Genomic DNA, 20,356 nt, shown 5'->3' with positions numbered 1-20,356 from the left:
ACCCATACTATAACTTTCACAAACTGTATTTAATAATGAAATAAGGTTAAAAGGTCTTATCTTTTATAATGATCAATTCCATCACACTCATAAAGATTAGATATAAGAAAGGGGACATACCTAATAATTTAAAGGGAAATACATCCTGTTATAAAGCATTTTCAGTTCTTAACATTTAATTAACAAAAAAAAAAAAAACCTCTCAAACATATGCTGAACAGGATATATGTACTTACTGTAGAATAAAAGCACTATTAAATAAAATATAATTTATAATAGAATTCTATATAGGACTTGGAGTAATTACATTAGAGCTTAAAGTACCAGTATAGATAAATTTTTCTTTTTTTTTTTTATTATTATACTTTAAGTTCCAGGGTACATGTGCACAATGTGTAGGTTTGTTACATATGTATACTTGTGCCATGCTGGTGTGCTGCACCTATCAACTCATCAGCACCCATCAACTCATCATTTACATCAGGTATAACTCACAATGCCATCCCTCCCCCCATCCCCTCCCTGTAATAGGCACCAGAGTGTGATGTTCCCCTTCCCGAGTCCAAGTGATCTCGTTGTTCAGTTCCCACATATGAGTGGGAACATGCAGTGTTTGGTTTTCTGTTGTTGCGATAGTTTGCTGAGAATGATGGTTTCCAGCTGCTTCCATGTCCCTACAAAGGACACGAACTCATCCTTTTTTATGGCTGCATAGTATTCCATGGTGTATATGTGCCACATTTTCTTAATCCAGTCTGTCACTGATGGACATTTGGGTTGATTCCAAGTCTTTGCAATTGTGAATAGTGTCGCAGTGAACATACGTGTGCATGTGTCTTTATAGCAGCATGATCTATAATCCTTTGGGTATATACCCAGTAATGGGATGGCTGGGTCATATGGTACTTCTAGTTCTAGATCCTTGAGGAATCGCCATACTGTTTTCCATAATGGTTGAACTAGTTTACAATCCCACCAACAGTGTAAAAGTGTTCCTATTTCTCCACATCCTCTCCAGCACCTGTTGTTTCCTGACTTTTTAATGATTGCCATTCTAACTGGTGTGAGATGGTATCTCATTGTGGTTTTGATTTGCATTTCTCTGATGGCCAGTGATGATGAGCATTTTTTCATGTGTCTGTTGGTTGTATGCCTGTCTTCTTTTGAGAAATGTCTGTTCATATCCTTTGCCCACTTTTTGATGGGGTTGTTTGTTTTTTCTTGTAAATTTTTTTGAGTTCTTTGTAGGTTCTGGATATTAGTCCTTTGTCAGATGAGTAGATTGCAAAAATTTTCTCCCATTCTGTAGGTTGCCTGTTCACTCTGATGGTAGTTTCTTTTGCTGTGCAGAAGTTCTTTAGTTTAATTAGATACCATTTGTCAATTTTGGCTTTTGTTGCCATTGCTTTTGGTGTTTTAGACATGAAGTCCTTGCCCATGCCTATGTCCTGAATGGTATTACCTAGGTTTTCTTCTAGGGTTTTTTTATATGGTATTAGGTCTAACATTTAAGTCTCTAATCCATCTTGAATTAATTTTCATATAAGGAGTAAGGAAAGGATCCAGTTTCAACTTTCTACTTATGGCTAGCCAATTTTCCTAGCACCATTTATTAAATAGGGAATCCTTTCCCCATTTCTTGTTTTTCTCAGGTTTGTCAAAGATCAGATGGCTGTAGATGTGTGGTATTGGTTCTGAGGACTCTGTTCTGTTCCATTGGTCTATATCTCTGTTTTAGTACCAGTACCGTGTGGTTTTGGTTACTGTAGCCTTGTAGTATAGTTTGAAGTCGGGTAGCGTGATGCCTCCAGCTTTGTTCTTTTGACTTATGATTGTCTTGGCAATGCGGGCTCTTTTTTGGTTCCATCGGGGTGGAGCAAGAAGGCCAAATAGGAACAGCACCAGTCTCCAGCTCCCAGCACGACTGACATAGAAGATGGGTGATTTCTGCATTTTCAACTGAGGCACCCGGTTAATTTCACTAGGGAGTGCCGGACTTTCACTGCTGGTCAGCTGGTGCAGCTTGACCAGCGAGAGCTGAAGCAGGGAGAGGCATTGCCTCACCTGGGAAGCACAAGGGGGAAGGGAATCCCTTTTCCTAGCCAGGGGAACTGAGACACACAACACCTGGAAAATCGGGTAACTCCCACCCCAATACTGTGCTTTACCAAGGGTCTTAGCAAATGGCACACTAGGAGATTATATCTCACACCTGGCCAGAAGGGTCCCATACCCATGGAGCCTCCCTTATTGCTAGCACAGCAGTCTGAGATCTAACTGCAAGGCAGCAGCAAGGCTGGGGGAGGGGCGCCCGCTATTGCTGAGGCTTAAGTAGGTAAACAAAGCCGCTGGGAAGCTTAAACTGGGTGGAGACCACAGCAGCTCAAGGGGGCCTGCCTGTCTCTGTAGACTCCACCTCTGGGGACAGGGCACAGCTAAACAAAAAGCAGCAGAAACCTCTGCAGATGCAAACGACCTTGTCTGACAGCTTTGAAGAGACCAGTGGATCTCCCAACACGGAGGCTGAGATCTGAGAACAGACACACTGCCTGCTCAAGTTGGTCTGTGACCCCTGAGTAGCCTAACTGGGAGACATTCCCCATTAGGTGCAGACCGACACCTCACACCTCACATGGCAGGGTACACCCCGAGACGAAGCTTCAAGAGCAAGAATCAGACAGCAACACTCTCTGTTCAGCAATATTCTATTTTCGGCAGCCTCCGCTGCTGGTACCCAGGCAAACAGGGTCTGGAGTGGACCTCAAGCAATCTCCAACAGACCTACAGCTGAGGGTCCTGACTGTTAGACAGAAAACTAACAAACAGAAAGGACACCCACACCAAAACACCATGAGTATGTCACCGTTATCAAAGACCAAAGGCAGATAAAACCACAAAGATGGGGAAAAAGCAGGGCAGAAAAGCTGGAAATTCGAAAAATCAGAGTGCATCTCCCCCTCCAAAGGAACGCAGCTCATCGCCAGCAACAGATCAAAGCTGGACAGAGAATGACTTTGACGAGATGAGAGAAGAAGGCTTCAGTCCATCAAACTTCTCAGAGCTAAAGGAGGAATTACGTACCCAGTGCAAAGAAGCTAAAAATCTTGAAAAAAGAATGGAAGAATGGATAACTAGAATAATCAGAGAATGCCACAAAGATACTCCTCGAGAAGAGCAACTCCAAGGCACATAATTGTCAGATTCACCAAAGTTGAAATGAAGGAAAAACTGTTAAGGGTAGCCAGAGAGAAAGGTCGTGTAACACACAAAGGGAAGCCCATCAGACTAACAGCAGATCTCTCGGCAGAAACTCTACAAGCCAGAAGAGAGTAGGGGCCAATATTCAACATTCTTAAAGAAAAGAATTTTCAACCCAGAATTTCATATCCAGCCAAACTAAGTTTCATAAGTGAAGGAGAAATAAAATCCTTTACAGAAAAGCAAATGCTTAGAGATTTTGTCACCACCAAGCCTGCCATACAAGAGATCCTGAACATGGAAAGGAAGAAGCAGTACCAGCCATTGCAAAAACATGCCAAAATGTAAAGACCATCGATGCTAGGAAGAAACTGCATCAACTAACGAGCAAAATAATCCTGCTAATATCATAATGACAGGATCAAGTTCACACATAGCAATATTAACCTTAAATGTAAATGGACTAAATGGCCCAATTAAAAGACACAGACTGACAAACTGGATAAAGAGTCAAGACCCATCAGTGTGCTGTATTCAGGAGACCCATCTCACATGCAGAGACACACACAGGCTCAAAATAAAGGGATGGAGGAAGATCTACCAAGCAAATGGAGAACAAAAAAAGCAGGAATTGCAATCCTCATCTCTGATAAAACAGACTTTAAACCATCAAAGATCAAAAGAAACAAAGAAGGCCATTACATAATGGTCAAGGGATCAATTCAACAGGAAGAGCTAACTATCCTAAATATATATGCACCCAATACAGGAGCACCCAGATACATACAGCAAGTCCTTAGAGACTTACAAAGAGACTTAGACTCCCCTACAATAATAATGGGAGACTTCAACACCCCACTGTCAACATTAGACAGATCAACGAGACAGAAAGTTAACAAGGATATCCTGGAATTGAACTCAACTCTGCACCAAGCAGACCTAATAGACATCTACAGAACTCTCGACCCCAAATCAACAGAATACACATTCTTCTCAGCACCACATCGCGTTTATTCGAAAATTGACCACATAGTTGGAAGTAAAGCATTCCTCAGCAAATGTACAAGAACAGAAATTATAACAAACTGTCTCTCAGACCACAGTGCAATCAAACTAGAACTCAAGACTAAGAAACTCAATCAAAACCGCTCAACTACATGGAAACTGAACAACCTGCTCCTGAATGACTACTGGGTACATAACGAAATGAAGGCAGAAATAAAGATGTTCTTTGAAACTAATGAGAACAAAGATACAACATACCAGAATCTCTGGGACACATTTAAAGCAGTGTGTAGAGGGAAATTTATAGCACTAAATGACCACAAGAGAAAGCTGGAAAGATCTAAAATTGACACTCTAACATCACAATTAAAAGAACTAGAGAAGCAAGAGCAAACACATTCGAAAGCTAGCAGAAGGCAAGAAATAACTAAGATCAGAGCAGAACTGAAGGAGATAGAGACACAAAAAGCCCTCCAAAACATCAATCAATCCAGGAGCTGTTTTTTTTGAAAAGATCACCAAAATTGATAGACTGCTAGCAAGACTAATAAGGAAGAAAAGAGAGAAGAATCAAATAGATTCAATAAAAAATGATAAAGGGGATATCACCACCAACTCCACAGAAATACAAACTACCACAGAGAATACTATAAACCCCTCTATGCAAATAAACTAGAAAACCTAGAAGAAATGGATAATTTCCTGGACACTTACACACTCCCAAGACTAAACTAGGAAGAAGTTGAATCTCTGAATAGACCAATAGCAGGCTCTGAAATTGAGGCAATTATTAATAGCCTACCAACCAAAAAAGTCCAGGACCAGACGGATTCACAGCTGAATTCTACCAGAGGTAAAAGGAGGGGTTGGTATCATTCCTTCTGAAACTATTCCAATCAATAGAAAAAGAGGGAATACTCCATCACTCATTTTATGAGGCCAACATCATCCTGATACCAAAGCCTGGCAGAGACACAACAAAAAAAGAGAATTTTAGACCAATATCCCTGATGAACATCGATGCAAAAATCCTTAATAAATACTGGCAAACCGAATGCAGCAGCACATCAAAAAGCTTACCCACCATGATCAAGTGGGCTTCATCCCTGGGATGCAAGGCTGGTTCAAAATATGCAAATCAATAAATGTAATCCAGCATATAAACAGTACCAAAGACAAAAACCACATGATTATCTCAATAGATGCAGAAAAGGCCTTTGACAAAATTCAACAGCCCTTCATGCTAAAAACTCTCAATAAACTAGGTATTGATGGAACGTATCTCAAAACAATAAGACCTGTTTTTGACAAACCTACAACGAATTTCATACTGAATGGGCAAAAACTTTGAAAACTGGCACAAGACAGGGATGCCCTCTCTCTCCACTCCTATTCAACATAGTGTTAGAAGTTCTGGCTAGGGCAATCAGGCAAGAGAAAGAAATAAAGGGTATTCAGTTAGGAAAAGAAAAAGTCAAATTGTCCCTATTTGCAGATGACATGATTGTATATTTAGAAAACCCCATCATCTCAGCCCAAAATCTCCTTAAACTGATAAGCAACTTCAGAAAAGTCTCAGGATACAAAATTAATGTGGAAAAATCACAAGCATTCTTATACACCAGTAACAGACAAACAGAGAGCCAAGTCATGAATGAACTTCCATTCACAATTGCTTCAAAGAGAATAAAATACCTAGGAATCCAACTTACAAGGGATGTAAAGGACCTCTTCAAGGGAAACTACAAACCACCGCTCAGTGAAATAAAAGAGGACACAAGCAAATGGAAGAACATACCATGCTCATGGATAGGAAGAATCAATATCGTGGAAATGGCCATACAGCCCAAGGTAATTTATAGATTCAATGCCATCACCATCAAGCTACCAATGAGTTCCTTCACAGAATTGGAAAAAACTGCTTTAAAGTTCATATGGAACCAAAAAAGAGCCCGCATCTCCAAGACAATCATAAGTCAAAAGAACAAAGCTGGAGGCATCACGCTACCCGACTTCAAACTATACTACAAGGCTACAGTAACCAAAACCACACGGTACTGGTACTAAAACAGAGATATAGACCAATGGAACAGAACAGAGTCCTCAGAACCAATACCACACATCTACAGCCATCTGATCTTTGACAAACCTGAGAAAAACAAGAAATGGGGAAAGGATTCCCTATTTAATAAATGGTGCTAGGAAAATTGGCTAGCCATAAGTAGAAAGTTGAAACTGGATCCTTTCCTTACTCCTTATACGAAAATTAATTCAAGATGGATTAGAGACTTAAATGTTAGACGTAAAACTATAAAAACCCTAGAAGAAAACCTAGGCAATACCATTCAGGACATAGGCATGGGCAAGGACTTCATGTCTAAAACACCAAAAGCAATGGCAACAAAAGCCAAAATTGACAAATGGTATCTAATTAAACTAAAGAGCTTCTGCACAGCAAAAGAAACTACCATCAGAGTGAACAGGCAACCTACAGAATGGGAGAAAATTTTTGCAATCTACTCATCTGACAAAGGACTAATATCCAGAACCTACAAAGAACTCAAAAAAATTTACAAGAAAAAACAAACAACCCCATCAAAAAGTGGGCAAAGGATATGAACAGACATTTCTCAAAAGAAGACAGGCATACAACCAACAGACACATGAAAAAATGCTCATCATCACTGGCCATCAGAGAAATGCAAATCAAAACCACAATGAGATACCATCTCACACCAGTTAGAATGGCAATCATTAAAAAGTCAGGAAACAACAGGTGCTGGAGAGGATGTGGAGAAATAGGAACACTTTTACACTGTTGGTGGGATTGTAAACTAGTTCAACCATTATGGAAAACAGTATGGCGATTCCTCAAGGATCTAGAACTAGAAGTACCATATGACCCAGCCATCCCATTACTGGGTATATACCCAAAGGATTATAGATCATGCTGCTATAAAGACACATGCACACGTATGTTCACTGCGACACTATTCACAATTGCAAAGACTTGGAATCAACCCAAATGTCCATCAGTGACAGACTGGATTAAGAAAATGTGGCACATATACACCATGGAATACTATGCAGCCATAAAAAAGGATGAGTTCGTGTCCTTTGTAGGGACATGGAAGCAGCTGGAAACCATCATTCTCAGCAAACTATCGCAACAACAGAAAACCAAACACCACATGTTCTCACTCATATGTGGGAACTGAACAACGAGATCACTTGGACTCGGGAAGGGGAACATCACACACCGGGGCCTATTACGGGGAGGGGATAGGGGGGAGGGATGGCACTGGGAGTTATACCTGATGTAAATGATGAGTTGATGGGTGCAGCACACCAACATGGCACAAGTATACATATGTAACAAACCTGCACATTGTGCACATGTACCCTAGAAGTTAAAGTATAATAATTTTAAAAAAGGAAAAAAAAAGAGAAAAAAATTTTAAAAATAATATATGGTTACTGTTGAAACTTAAAAAAAAAAAAAATCTCTCACTGTGATGTTGAATTTTTCAGTTTTCTTTTGTAGTCTTATAATTGTGTTAATATTTGCTTTACACTTTTTGAGGTAACGCTAAGTACATGTAAGTCTAAGACTGTTACATTTTCTTGGGGTGTTTCTCTTTTGTCAGTAAGTAATGACTATTGTAATTCTTAATAATACTTTTTGCCTTAAAGATTATTTTGTTAATATAAGATACTGGCTCTCTTTGGTTTAAGTATTTTTTATGTGGTGGGGATATCTATCCCTTACTACTTAAATATCTCTTTCAACTGCTCTGTGTTATGGGTTAGTCACAATAGCTTATAGCTGAATTTTTTTTCTTTAATTCTATTTAATGTAATAGTCATTGACTTCTGATTTTTATTGCTTTCACTGCCTTTTGGGTTTTACGGTTATTATAGAATTGTTTGTTTTGACTTCTTGTTGCACTCCATCTCAGCAGTTCTGACTTTCCAAAATCATGGAAAGAACAGTTTTTTATAATTAAAAAAAATATAACTGGGAGTGCTACAATCTCAGATCAGCTCACATAGACTACAACTTGTGTAACCCATTGCCATTTCCCAGTCTATAATTTAAGCCATGCATAGTGTCTAGTGTTTAGTAAAAAGAAAAAGAATTGGGAAATTACTGCAATATGATTTATTAACAAAAGTAATCTCATCGGAATTGAAAGAAGGAAAGAAACAATGACAATAAGTTGTCTGCAGTGCGCCAGAAGTGCTTAAACATGGCTGCATTTCCAAAACTGAAGTTGTCACCATTCCGAGGTTCCTGTTTTGTTTCCATTCAGGTTCCACACATTATTTCTCATATTTGTGTGCTGTCTATGTCGATGCTTACCATATTACTGAATCATTATAGTACTGGAAATAATTTGCTGTACTAGCTATCTTGTTTGGTGTCCCTTTCTCTCGCTGGTGATAACTCTAATGTTAATTAATTTTCTTCCTACTGGTTGCAAATCATACTATTTTGTGCCACCAAAATTAAAGAATTTTACTTCTATCTTGTTATATGAACAGTATTTTAAGAAACATCTAAGTTTCAGATGTAAAACTACGGAGGTATTATTTATAAGAAATTAGATATTATTTTAGAAAGTATTTTATGCATTTATATACTTATGGTTGGAGACATTAAATTAGTCTGGCCTTTCTATTGAGGTTAACGGTATACTTCTGGTTCTTTGTTGGTCAGCACGCTCTAAATCAAGAGGTTGGCAAACTTTTTCTGTAAAGGCCAAGTAGTAAATTTCTTAGGCTTTATAGCTCATACATTTCCTCCCACGATTACTCAGTTTTGCCACTGTAACGTGAAAGCAGCCATTGACAATTTATAAACTAATGGATGGCTGTGTTCCGATACAATTTTATTTATTAAAACAGGTGATGAATTGAATTTGGCTGATGGACCATAACTTGCTGCCTCCTGCTCTAAATGATGGCACGTCTACCTAAGAATTTGACAATATCTTAAGGTGAGCATATGCACAGTTCTTATTAGAAAATTAAATTTAATTCTATTTTCTATTGCAGCCCTTGAGAAGATAATTGCTTGTTTCAAGACATATTTTTCATCTCGTCTTTTGCATATTATAGGGAGAATCCTTTTGAACATGGAAGAGACAAAGTGTGTCTATGAGGGCTTGCAAGCATATGTATGATACAAGAACACAAAGTCCTTTTTAATTAACAATGACTTTGTGTTCTTGTATCATACATATGCTTTCAGGCTGTTATAAAAGTCATTTATAGTAAATCTGCTATGTAACAAATACAAAAATTACTTATAAGTAATAACATTGTATACTGACTGAACTTAGAAACAGTTGGACCTTTTTTTTTTTTTTAATAATTAGTAGTTCATGGTTCTTCCTTGTATATATTGCATTTCAGTGACAAACCATGGAATCCTGGAGCTGCCCAGAACAATTTGATTTTTCCATCTGTGAAGCTTCTTAAACCTCCTGTGGTTTAGTTGACACATCTCATATACACAAGAATTTAAACATTGATCTAAGCTGTGAAAACACATCATAGTTACATTATCTTACAGCAGCTGCTGTGCACCAGTTCAACCTAATAAAATCTCTAGTGTATCTCATTCATGCAATTTGGCCTATTGCTTTGTTTGGAGTATCCAGTAATTCCTACAGACATATAATAAAGAGAAACTCAGTATAGTGTATAGCATAGCAAGAAATGCACATACGGGGCTTTTCCCAGAAGAACAACTAGTGATTTAAAGCACTAAACTCCCTAAATTAGTTTCTCCTTCTCTTTCAAGCTATTTACAGGTCGTATATTGCACCAATATATTGTCACTAATTTCACTTTAGCATAATATTGAGATACCACCTTGACCATTTGTGTTGTTTCTATGCAATGGGCCAAATGCTCTCTGCCATGCTACCAGGGAAAACAATTAGCAAACACATTTTTTGTAATTTGCTGGGATTGTCATAGTAAACATTCTTTATCTTTTAAGGTGTCTTAGTAGAGCAAGAAGGTTATGCAGTGACTTCGTAACTTTTTCAGCTATGGTGTTACACTGGAGTCTTTGTAATGCAAACTAGGAAAGGTCAGAACGCTTGCTTTTCATAGTAAGATCATTCATTCATTAAAAATTAAAACACATTGTTTGTTTCGGGGCGGGGATGCTGGATGTTATTATTTCCCACATGCCCACTTCAGCAGTACAGAACTGAAACGTCCTTGCTGGGTAGCATTTCTGAAGTCACTGTGCTTGGATTCTTTCTTTCATATTTCCACTACTGCAAACTCCTTGCTCCTAATTTGTTAGCATCAAATGTATCGCAAATTCACAGGTTTCAATATGAGGAGATAATTTAAAAATGTAGATTTGTACTTTTAAAATTGGGTTCTTCTTTCATTCAATAAACATTTTCTCGATATTATCTATATACCAACAATAGTGGTAGGCCCTGGGGTTGTGAAGATTAATAAAACAAAGTCATTTTCCTTGAGAAGGTCTTAAATAGAAAGTAAAAGACATATAAATGAATGGTTACAATATTATATGATATTCACAACAAAAGTAATGAACAAAGTGCTGTGAGAAGACTGAGGGAAATTCGAAGAGTGACTGGAAGACTTCCCTGTTTCATGCATGCTACAAGACAGTGAACAACAATGAAACAATGTATTTTTAATGCTGAAAATGAAGTTTGAAAATAGAAATAAAATAAAAATACCATTTAAAATAATATCAAAACCCATGAATGCTTACAAATAAACCTTAAAGAAGTGTATAAGAACTGTACACCTTTATACTATGTGAGTAAATATAAAGTAACTTTTTAGTAATTTCTTTCAAATATAATTGCCTCTTTAAAACACAACTAATAGCAATGTTTTATGAGGCCTAATATGTGTATAAGTAAAATATGTAACATCAATAGCTCAAAGGATTGTAGAGGAAAATGGTAGTATACTATTATAAGTTTCTTAAACTATATGTGAAGCAGAATATTATTTGAAGCTAGATTATTATAAATTAAAAATGCGGGGTGTTAACTCTAGAATAACCACTAAAAAAAGAAAAAGACAATTTAAAGCTTCACAAAGAAAATATAGGAGAATATCTCCGTGAACCTGAGGGTAGGCACAAATCCAAAAACAAGCTAATCATAAAAGGAAAATAAATGAAAAAATAAATTCATAAAATTAAAAATACTACTAATTTAAAAATAACATTAATAAGCTAAATATGCAAGCTGAAGGCTGAGAGAAAATATTCGTAATGCATGTCTCTAATAGAAGACTTTTTTCTGGAATAGATAAAGCATTTCTATAATTTGTAATATAAAGATAAAGCCTTCTCCCCACCTACGGTCCACTATCCATTGAGCAAAAGACTTGGAAAAGCACTTCACCAAGGAAGATAAATAAATGGCCAATAAACACATAAAAATTTCCCAAAATTATAAGTCTTCATTATATTTTTTAAACACTCACTAAAATGATTAAAATTTAGAAAACTGATGACATCAAATGTTGGCAGGGATGTGAAGCAACTGAATTTTCGTACGTTGCTGCAGGAGATTGAAAATCGTTCTGGCAGCTTTTAAAAAGTTAAACATATTCCTTCAACCTAAGTGTCTATCAACAGATGAATGGATAAAGAAACTGTGGTACATATATATACACAATGGAATATTGTTAAGCTGTAAAAGAGAATGAGATCCTGTCATTTACAACATGGACAGAACTGGAGGACTTTATGTGAAGGGAAATAAGCCAAGCATGAAAAGACAAATGTTCTCACTCATATGTGGGAACTAAAGAAATTGATCTCATGGAGATAGAGAATAGAATGATGATTACCAAAGGCTGGGAAGGGTGGTGCAGAGGAAGGAGTTAAGAGGGAATAATTAATGGGTACAGAAATACAATTAGATAGAAGCAATACGATTTAGTGTTCAGTAGGATGAGTCTAGTTGACAATAATTTATTGTATATTTTAACATAACTAAAACAGTGGAATTAGAATGTTCCCAACCCAAAGAAATGATAAATGCTTGAAGTGATGGATATCTCAATTACGCTGATTTAGTCATTACACATGGTATGCTTGTATTAAAATTTCACATGTACCCCATAAATATGTGTAGCTGTCATGTATCCATAAAAATTAGAAATTAAAAAATTACACATAATACTATCCCCACAATTCAAGAATTTCTTCTCTAGGTATTTTCCCTAAGAGAAATGAAAACATGCAAAAAGACACATTCATAAATGATCATAGTAGCATTATTATAATATCCAAAAAATAGAAACATCTCAACTGACCAAATGCAGAATCAATTAACAAACTATGGTACAGCAATAAATAGGGACAATTACTGATAAATACAGTAACATGGATGAATACTAAAGACATTTTGCTGAGCAAAAAGAGCCCAACAAAACAGAGTACATAACTGTGTAATTTCATTTACATTAGTTCTAGGAGAAGAACTAATTTATAATGAAAGAAGTTAGAACACTGTTTGGAGGGTGAGGAGTATTTTCCAAAAAAGGCACATGGGGTTTTCAGACTATCCTCTGTTTGTTGGAATGTGTGTTTCAGGGATATATGCATTTTTCTAAATTCATCCTCCTGTACGCTTAAGAATTGTTCATTTTGCTCTGTAAATTAGACTTGAATCAAAACTCTTTTCTTAAAAAATTAAAAGATTAGGGGGGCGGAGCAAGATGGCCTAATAGGAGCAGCTCCAGTCTCCAACTCTCAGCGCGAGCGACACAGAAGACCGGTGATTTCTGCATTTTCAACTGAGGTACTGGGTTCATCTCACTGGGGAGTGCCGGACGATCGGAGCTGGTCAGCTGCTGCAGCCCGACCAGCGAGAGCTGAAGCAGGGCGAGGCATTGCCTCACCTGGGAAGCGCAAGGGGGAAGGGAGTCCCTTTTCCTAGCCAGGGGAACTGAGACACACAACACCTGGAAAATCGGGTAACTCCCACCCCAATACTGCGCTTTAGGAAACAGGCACACCAGGAGATCGTATCCCACACCTGGCCGGGAGGGTCCCACACCCACGGAGCCTCCCTCGTTGCTAGCGCAGCGGTCTGTGATCTACCGGCAAGGCAGCAGCGAGGCTGGGGGAGGGGCGCCCGCCATTGCTGAGGCTTAAGTAGGTAAACAAAGCTGCTGGGAAGCTCAAACTGGGTGGAGCTCACAGCAGCTCAAGGAAACCTGCCTGTCTCTGTAGACTTCACCTCTGGGGACAGGGCACAGTAAACTAAGACACACAGACACCTCTGCACAGACGCAAACGACTCTGTCTGACAGCTTTGAAGAGAGCAGTGGATCTCCCAACACGGAGGTTGAAATCTGAGAAGGGACAGACTCCCTGCTCAAGTGGGTCCCTGACCCCTGAGTAGCCTAACTGGGAGACATCCCCCACTAGGGGCAGTCTGACACCCCACACCTCACAGGGAGGAGTACACCACTGAGAGGAAGCTTCCAAAGCAAGAATCAGACAGGTACACTCGCTGTTCAGAAATATTCTATCTTCTGCAGCCTCTGCTGCTGATACCCAGGCAAACAGGGTCCGGAGTGGACCTCAAGCAATCTCTAACAGACCTACAGCTGAGGGTCCTGACTGTTAGAAGGAAAACTATCAAACAGGAAGGACACCTACACCAAAACCCCATCAGTACATCACCATCATCAAAGACCAGAGGCAGATAAAACCACAAAGATGGGGAAAAAGCAGGGCAGAAAAGCTGGAAATTCAAAAAATAAGAGCGCATCTCCCCCGGCAAAGGAGCGCAGCTCATCGCCAGCAACGGATCAAAGCTGGACGGAGAATGACTTTGACGAGATGAGAGAAGAAGGCTTCAGTCCATCAAATTTCTCAGAGCTAAAGGAGGAATTACGTACCCAGCGCAAAGAAACTAAAAATCTTGAAAAAAAAGTGGAAGAATTGATGGCTAGAGTAATTAATGCAGAGAAGGTCCTAAACGAAATGAAAGAGATGAAAACCATGACACGAGAAATACGTGACAAATGCACAAGCTTCAGTAACCGACTCGATCAACTGGAAGAAAGAGTATCAGCGATTGAGGATCAAATGAATGAAATGAAGCGAGAAGAGAAACCAAAAGAAAAAAGAAGAAAAAGAAACGAACAAAGCCTGCAAGAAGTATGGGATTATGTAAAAAGACCAAATCTACGTCTGATTGGGGTGCCTGAAACTGAGGGGGAAAATGGAACCAAGTTGGAAAACACTCTTCAGGATATCATCCAGGAGAACTTCCCCAACCTAGTAGGGCAGGCCAACATTCAAATCCAGGAAATACAGAGAACGCCACAAAGATACTCCTCGAGAAGAGCAACTCCAAGACACATAATTGCCAGATTCACCAAAGTTGAAATGAAGGAAAAAATCTTAAGGGCAGCCAGAGAGAAAGGTCGGGTTACCCACAAAGGGAAGCCCATCAGACTAACAGCAGATCTTTCAGCAGAAACTCTACAAGCCAGAAGAGAGTGGGGGCCAATATTCAACATTCTTAAAGAAAAGAATTTTAAACCCAGAGATTTCATATCCAGCCAAACTAAGTTTCATAAGTGAAGGAGAAATAAAATCCTTTACAGATAAGCAAATGCTTAGAGATTTTGTCACCACTAGGACTGCCTTACAAGAGATCCTGAAGGAAGCACTAAACATGGAAAGAAACAACCGGTACCAGCCATGCAAAAACATGCCAAAATGTAAAGACCATTGAGGCTAGGAAGAAACTGCATCAACTAATGAGCAAAATAACCAGTTAATATCATAATGGCAGGATCAAGTTCACACATAACAATATTAACCTTAAATGTAAATGGACTAAATGCTCCAATTAAAAGACACAGACTGGCAAACTGGATAAAGAGTCAAGACCCATCAGTCTGCTGTATTCAGGAGACCCATCTCACACGCAGAGACATACATAGGCTCAAAATAAAGGGATGGAGGAAGATTTACCAAGCAAATGGAGAACAAAAAAAAGCAGGGGTTGCAATACTAGTCTCTGATAAAACAGACTTTAAACCATCAAAGATCAAAAGAGACAAAGAAGGCCATTACATAATGGTAAAGGGATCAATTCAACAGGAAGAGCTAACTATCCTAAATATATATGCACCCAATACAGGAGCACCCAGATTCATAAAGCAAGTCCTTAGAGACTTACAAAGAGACTTAGACTCCCATACAATAATAATGGGAGACTTCAACACTCCACTGTCAACATTAGACAGATCAACGAGACAGAAAGTTAACAAGGATATCCAGGAATTGAACTCATCTCTGCAGCAAGCAGACCTAATAGACATCTATAGAACTCTCCACCCCAAATCAACAGAATATACATTCTTCTCAGCACCACATCGTACTTACTCCAAAATTGACCACGTAATTGGAAGTAAAGCACTCCTCAGCAAATGTACAAGAACAGAAATTATAACAAACTGTCTCTCAGACCACAGTGCAATCAAACTAGAACTCAGGACTAAGAAACTCACTCAAAACCGCTCAACTACATGGAAACTGAACAACCTGCTCCTGAATGACTACTGGGTACATAACGAAATGAAGGCAGAAATAAAGATGTTCTTTGAAACCAATGAGAACAAAGATACAACATACCAGAATCTCTGGGACACATTTAAAGCAGTGTGTAGAGGGAAGTTTATAGCACTAAATGCCCACAAGAGAAAGCAGGAAAGATGTAAAATTTACACTCTAACATTGCAATTAAAAGAACTAGAGAAGCAAGAGCAAACACATTCGAAAGCTAGCAGAAGGCAAGAAATAACTAAGATCAGAGCAGAACTGAAGGAGATAGAGACACAAAAAACCCTCCAAAAAATCAATGAATCCAGGAGTTGGTTTTTTGAAAAGATCAACAAAATTGACAGACCACTAGCCAGACTAATAAAGAAGAAAAGAGAGAAGAATCAAATCGACGCAATTAAAAATGATCAAGGGGATATCACCACCGACCCCACAGAAATACAAACTACCATCAGAGAATACTATAAACACCTCTACGCAAATAAACTGGAAAATCTAGAAGAAATGGATAATTTCCTGGACACTTACACTCTTCCAAGACTAAACCAGGAAGAAGTTGAATCCCTGAATAGACCAATAGCAGGCTCTGAAATTGAGGCAACAATTAATAGCCTACCAACCAAAAAAAGTCCAGGACCAGATGGATTCACAGCTGAATTCTACCAGAGGTACAAAGAGGAGTCGGTACCATTCCTTCTGAAACTATTCCAATCAATAGAAAAAGAGGGAATCCTCCCTAACTCATTTTATGAGGCCAACATCATCCTGATACCAAAGCCTGGCAGAGACACAACAAAAAAAGAGAATTTTAGACCAATATCCCTGATGAACATCGATGCAAAAATCCTCAATAAAATACTGGCAAACCGGATTCAGCAACACATCAAAAAGCTTATCCACCATGATCAAGTGGGCTTCATCCCTGGGATGCAAGGCTGGTTCAACATTCGCAAATCAATAAACATAATCCAGCATATAAACAGAACCAAAGACAAGAACCACATGATTATCTCAATTGATGCAGAAAAGGCTTTTGACAAAATTCAACAGCCCTTCATGCTAAAAACGCTCAATAAATTCGGTATTGATGGAACGTACCTCAAAATCATAAGAGGTATTTATGACAAACCCACAGCCAATATCATACTGAATGGGCAAAAACTGGAAAAATTCCCTTTGAAAACTGGCACAAGACAGGGATGCCCTCTCTCACCACTCCTATTCAACATAGTGTTGGAAGTTCTGGCTAGGGCAATCAGGCAAGAGAAAGAAATCAAGGGTATTCAGTTAGGAAAAGAAGAAGTCAAATTGTCCCTGTTTGCAGATGACATGATTGTATATTTAGAAAACCCCATTGTCTCAGCCCAAAATCTCCTTAAGCTGATAAGCAACTTCAGCAAAGTCTCAGGATACAAAATTAATGTGCAAAAATCACAAGCATTCTTATACACCAGTAACAGACAAACAGAGAGCCAAATCAGGAATGAACTTCCATTCACAATTGCTTCAAAGAGAATCAAATACCTAGGAATCCAACTTACAAGGGATGTAAAGGACCTCTTCAAGGAGAACTACAAACCACTGCTCAGTGAAATCAAAGAGGACACAAACAAATGGAAGAACATACCATGCTCATGGATAGGAAGAATCAATATTGTGAAAATGGCCATACTGCCCAAGGTAATTTATAGATTCAATGCCATCCCCATCAAGCTACTAATGAGTTTCTTCACAGAATTGGAAAAAACTGCTTTAAAGTTCATATGGAACCAAAAAAGAGCCCGCATCTCCAAGACAATCCTAAGTCAAAAGAACAAAGCTGGAGGCATCACACTACCTGACTTCAAACTATACTACAAGGCTACAGTAACCAAAACAGCATGGTACTGGTACCAAAACAGAGATATAGACCAATGGAACAGAACAGAGTCCTCAGAAATAATACCACACATCTACAGCCATTTGATCTTTGACAAACCTGAGAGAAACAAGAAATGGGGAAAGGATTCCCTATTTAATAAATGGTGCTGGGAAAATTGGCTAGCCATAAGTAGAAAGCTGAAACTGGATCCTTTCCTTACTCCTTATACGAAAATTAATTCAAGATGGATTAGAGACTTAAATGTTAGACCTAATACCATAAAAATCCTAGAGGAAAACCTAGGTAGTACCATTCAGGACATAGGCATGGGCAAAGATTTCATGTCTAAAACACCAAAAGCAACGGCAGCAAAAGCCAAAATTGACAAATGGGATCTCATTAAACTAAAGAGCTTCTGCACAGCAAAAGACACTACCATCAGAGTGAACAGGCAACCTACAGAATGGGAGAAAATTTTTGCAATCTACTCATCTGACAAAGGGCTAATATCCAGAACCTACAAAGAACTCAAACAAATTTACAAGAAAAAAACAAACAACCCCATCAAAAAGTGGGCAAAGGACATGAACAGACATTTCTCAAAAGAAGACATTCATACAGCCAACAGACACATGAAAAAATGCTCATCATCACTGGCCATCAGAGAAATGCAAATCAAAACCACAATGAGATACCATCTCACACCAGTTAGAATGGCAATCATTAAAAAGTCAGGAAACAACAGGTGCTGGAGAGGATGTGTAGAAATAGGAACACTTTTACACTGTTGGTGGGATTGTAAACTAGTTCAACCATTATGGAAAACAGTATGGCGATTCCTCAAGGATCTAGAACTAGATGTACCATATGACCCAGCCATCCCATTACTGGGTATATACCCAAAGGATTATAAATTATGCTGCTATAAAGACACATGCACACGTATGTTTATTGCAGCACTATTCACAATAGCAAAGACTTGGAATCAACCCAAATGTCCATCAGTGACAGATTGGATTAAGAAAATGTGGCACATATACACCATGGAATACTATGCAGCCATAAAAAAGGATGAGTTTGAGTCCTTTGTAGGGACTTGGGTGCAGCTGGAATCCATCATTCTTAGCAAACTATCACAAGAACAGAAAACCAAACACCGCATGTTCTCACTCATAGGTGGGAACTGAACAATGAGATCACTCGGACTCAGGAAGGGGAACATCACACACAGGGGCCTATCATGGGGAGGGGGGAGGGGGGAGGGATTGCATTGGGAGTTATACCTGATGTAAATGACGAGTTGATGGGTGCAGCACAGCAACATGGCACAAGTATACATATGTAACAAACCTGCACGTTATGCACATGTACCCTACAACTTAAAGTATAATAATAATAAATAAATTAAAAAAAAAAAAAAAAAAGAAAAAAAAAAAATTAAAAGATTAACAAAATAGTGGCTGCTGTCTGGCAAAAATTATACATAAAATCCCTGGACATGCAATTAAATAACCTCACATATTAAAATTTAAAGAGTAAATTGCTCCTTTTGTTTTGTTTTTTACTTACTGATTATATTTAGTATTTTTTTCCTATAGAGAATTTATTTTCAAATATAACAGAAAACCTAAAATGCGAAAAGTTCTAGAATTTATTAATTCAGTAGTTTAATGGTTCCTTTCATCTTCCTGTTTTACAAACCTCACCTTTTCTCCTCAAGAGTATTTCCTATTAGTGGCTATTATGAGTGTTTGGCACATCATACCAAATGTGCATACACATCCATGCATACACAACAAGGCCCAGCAGAAGACTGAAGGACCACTCATTCCTTGTATCACTTGACCTTTTTTCTGTAAAATATTTCAGACATATCCAATAGTATATGTTTCACAGTTTAAATAATGTTTGATATGTTTCATAGGGTTTAAGTAATGTAATAAACGTGTGTGAACCCCACTGCCCAGTTTCAAGAAGTAGGCATAGCTAATGTCTTTGAAGCTCCCTGCATGCCCCTTCCCAGTGGCATTTCTCATCTTCCCAGGATAATTGTCTCAAATCTTGGATTTTGCATTTTTTATTCCTTTGCTTTTAAAAAACAGTTTTATTATACTAAAGCAATATTCTTAAATCAGATATTATTTAGTTGTGCATATTTTCAAAATTTCATAAATGGATTAAGTATAACATAACAAAAAAGAGATGCTGTCATATTTGATACTTGTTTCACTATTCAAGTATTTCATGGCTATATGGTATTCCACCAGAGGAAAATACCACAATTTATTTATCCATTGTTCTTTCTATGAATATTTGTTTTTTTTCCAGGTTCATTTTTATTATTTATTGTGCTATTATAAAAATATTCTAATGAACTTTCTTGTATGTGTATACTGGTAGAAAAACATAAGAGTTTCTCTAGGAATATGTGTAGATGTGGAATTATTGTGTTTTAGGCTATGCACAAGTTTACTAAATAATGGCATTTTCCCTCTAAATTTAGTTGTTCCAATTGCCACACCTATTAGTAATGTATAAATATTCTCATCAACCTCCTTTCAAATACTGAATATGTATTATACTCTTCAGTTTTTGACAATTTGAAGGATATAAAACAGTATCTCAATATGATTTTAAGGTACACATATATTCGTGAGCCCTTGTATATTTCTTTTTTCATA

At 38.0% G+C, this 20,356-nt stretch overlaps 1 protein-coding gene across 9 annotated transcripts in view; it reads right to left on the bottom strand.

Annotated features, from left to right (window-relative positions):
• Positions 1-20,356, bottom strand: part of MAPK10 (mitogen-activated protein kinase 10) — a 445,883-nt gene that overhangs the window by 170,339 nt on the left and 255,188 nt on the right. The gene's annotated exons all lie outside the window — the stretch shown is intronic.

This window comes from Macaca thibetana, chromosome 5 (genome assembly GCF_024542745.1).
Source record: "Macaca thibetana thibetana isolate TM-01 chromosome 5, ASM2454274v1, whole genome shotgun sequence".
Lineage (NCBI taxonomy): Eukaryota > Metazoa > Chordata > Mammalia > Primates > Cercopithecidae > Macaca > Macaca thibetana.
Note: the sequence above shows the minus strand (reverse complement) of the source record. Positions and strands in the feature narration are given on the sequence as shown.